Raw genomic sequence first — 3,019 nt, 5'->3', positions numbered from 1 at the left:
TTCCTCAAAAACAAAAAAGAAAAGGATTTGGGCAAAGAAAGCCCAAGAAGAAAGAAATCTCATTACCTGTGAAATGTGTTTTCACAGTACTGTTTTTTTTTTTTTTTTTTTTAAATTTTTGAATCTCAATTAGCATCCCTAAGACTGTTCTCAGTCTCAATAGCTCTCCCTCTGGTTCCTTCTTAAATGCATACTTTTTTAGGTTAGCAATGGCCTTAAGCCTGTTCCCATTGCACACAGAGCTGCCGCAGAGTGTACAGTCAGAATTGGATTCTGAAGATTGATGTCCTGTTCAGCCCCAGACCATCTGATGCCTGGATTTCCTCTGGGCAATGAGGCTGCCTCCTTTGTCTCCTCTCTGGCCCGTCAAGTTTGCACCACAGTAATAATATTTAATAAGAGCGGCAGTAACACTCTGTCACGCCTTCTCGGATGGCCAGAGAGGAAGGCAGCCCCAAATAAAACAGGAGCGACTGCCGAACAGATAACACGGTTGTTTTAGTTCTTTCACCTTGACAAAGGAGGAGGTGGCTGGAATGTTGATTGAGCCTTGTCTCGCCCAACCCAGGGGCATGAAAACTCAGTGCCTGGGTGAGGCTGTGAGGGGCACTAGATTATGTATTAAATATTCCTGGGCTATTTGCAGCTGCACCTTCTGACTGGGTCTAGAAAAACAGCCTTGCTGTCCAGGATAAAGGAAATAATGCTTTTGTGGCTTGACCACTACACCTAAGTCAAGAGGCCTTCTATTTTTTATTAAGATTTATTTATTTGAAAGGCAGAGTGACAGGGGAGGAGACAGGTCTTTCACCCACAGGTTCACTCCCTAAATGGCCACAAATTTTTTTTTTTTGGGAGGATCAGGGCTTTATTAGTCATTCCTGGTTAGAAAACGCGGGGCTTGGGCTCCCGAGGAGGGGGCAGAGGCTCTGCCGGTCACTGCGGGGCAGGGCCAGTTGCCCATGTGGGCACGGCTCCCTCTCGATGGTCGCCAAGCCCAGGCACTGAGGTCAGCAGGGAGACTGGGAGATGGGGGTGCTGGTGCATCGGCGGGAGGTGAGGCGACTCCTTGTCCCTCAGGAATGTCCTGAGACGGAGGCCGGCCAGGGCCCTTGGTCTGGCCCATCCATGGACCTGCAGCTTGTCCCCAGGGGGCCACGACCCTTCTCCGGGCACAGGACGCTGGGCTGTCCAGTTCCAACCTTCTGGGCCTGCCACTGGCCCACACACACAACACAGCGGCCCCCTGTGCGGCAGTCGGCGCAGTGGCTGGCCGCTGGGCCCCGTCCAGCAGAAGCCGGCCTGGGCTCTGGAGGCTCCGGAGTGCCACGTGCAGCAGGTGGATGCCACAGGACGCAGCGGCTCCCAGGGTCAGGCTGGTAGGCTGCAGGGCAGGTGCGATGCAGGCTTCTGGCCCTGCCGGCTCCCCTACTGCTGCGGTGCCATGTCCGCCATGGGCTTCTGGACCCCGAAGGCTGTGATGAAGATGTTGACCACCACGATGACGAACACCAGGCCTGTGGCCAGGTTGTTGAGGAAGTCCAGTTTGGCGTGCTTGGCCGGGTTGTTCAGGTCGTACTTGACGAGGAAGATGAGCAGCACCCCCACGCCAATCTGCAGCGCCAGCGAGATGGAGATGAGGACCACCAGGGGCACGAAGAAAGCGAAGCTGGGGCCCTGCTCCACCACGGCCTTCAGCTGCGACGCGTTGGCTATCAGCAGCGCCATGTCCAGCCGCGCTCTTCTTGTTGGCGTAGTGGTTCACGTTGATGGGCCGGTGCCTCCAGCTCCAGCGGGGCGGCGAAGCGTCCGGCGAGCCAGGTCGCGGGTCGCCCGTTGAGCTCATACTCCTCGGGGCCCGAGTCCATGATGCGGCCGCTGGGCCGCCTGTTCCGGCCTGAGCGCGTCCGCGCCTCCGCCTTGGGTCCCGGCTGCGCCCCCCGCCCCCTTTTTTTGTGGAGGAGAAAAACATGCAATTTAATAAACATTTACATAATGTAGGTAGGATAGAAATGCAAAGTGAAAGCTAGGAGTGCCCCGACGTGGGTGGCGGAAGCACGTGGTCCATTATCTGCTGCTTTCCCAGGTGCACTAGCAGGAAGCTGGATTGCGAGCGGAGCAGCAAGGACTGGAACTGGAGCTCCAGTACACGCTGCTGACCTCGTTGCAAGGAGCGACTTAACATGTGGCACCACAGTACCACTGCCAAAGGCTCCTTTTCTGAGGATGGTGAAGCGTTTTTTGCCAGGTTCTTTCCTGATACAGGGCAACGCATTGAAAAGAAACTTCTGCACACGGAAGGCTCCTAGAGATGTTATTTATATCAGAAAAGGATTTTACTTTGGCCTCCTGGAAGAATTTACATTAGAATTTTTAAAATTAACCAAGTCCTGGGGGCCTGCCCTGTAGCACAGTAGGCTAAGCTTCTGCCTGCAGCACCAGCATCCCACATGGGTGCCAGTTCTAGTCCCTGCTGCTCCTCTTTCATTCCAACTCTCTGCTTCTGGTCTGGGAGAGCAGTGGAAGATGGCCCAATTGCTTGGGCCCCTGCACCCATGTGGGAGACCTGGAAGAAGCTTCTGGCTTCGTATCAGCCCAGCTCCAGCCATTGCAGCCATCTGGGGAGTGAACCAATGAATGGAAGACTTTTTTTTCTCTGCCTCTCTACTTCTCTCTCTGTTATCTCTACCTCTCAAAGAAATAAATAAAATCTTAAACAAAAAAAGAAAACAGTAAGGGACTTGGTTATTTTTTGGATTAAAATATTACCTAAGGGCTGGCACTGTGGTGCAGTGGGTTAAAGCCCTGGCCCAAAGCGCTGGCATCCCATATGGGTGTCAGTTCTAGTCCCAGCTGCTGCTCTTCCTATCCAGCTCTCTGCTATGGCCTGGGAAAGCAGTAGAGGATGTCCCAAGTCCTTGGGCCCCTCCATCCACATGGGAGACCCTGAAGAAGCTCCTGACAGCCATCCGGGCAGTGAACCAGGGGATGGAAGACCTCTCTGTTTCTACCTCTCTCT

At 54.0% G+C, this 3,019-nt stretch overlaps 1 pseudogene; it reads right to left on the bottom strand.

Moving 5' to 3' along the window:
* Positions 1-841: 841 nt before the first annotated feature.
* Positions 842-1,925, bottom strand: LOC103350794 (ninjurin-1 pseudogene; annotated as a pseudogene).
* Positions 1,926-3,019: the final 1,094 nt, after the last annotated feature.

Source organism: Oryctolagus cuniculus, chromosome 8, assembly GCF_964237555.1.
Source record: "Oryctolagus cuniculus chromosome 8, mOryCun1.1, whole genome shotgun sequence".
In the NCBI taxonomy this organism is placed as follows: Eukaryota; Metazoa; Chordata; class Mammalia; order Lagomorpha; family Leporidae; genus Oryctolagus; species Oryctolagus cuniculus.
This window is presented reverse-complemented; position numbering and strand designations above follow the sequence as displayed.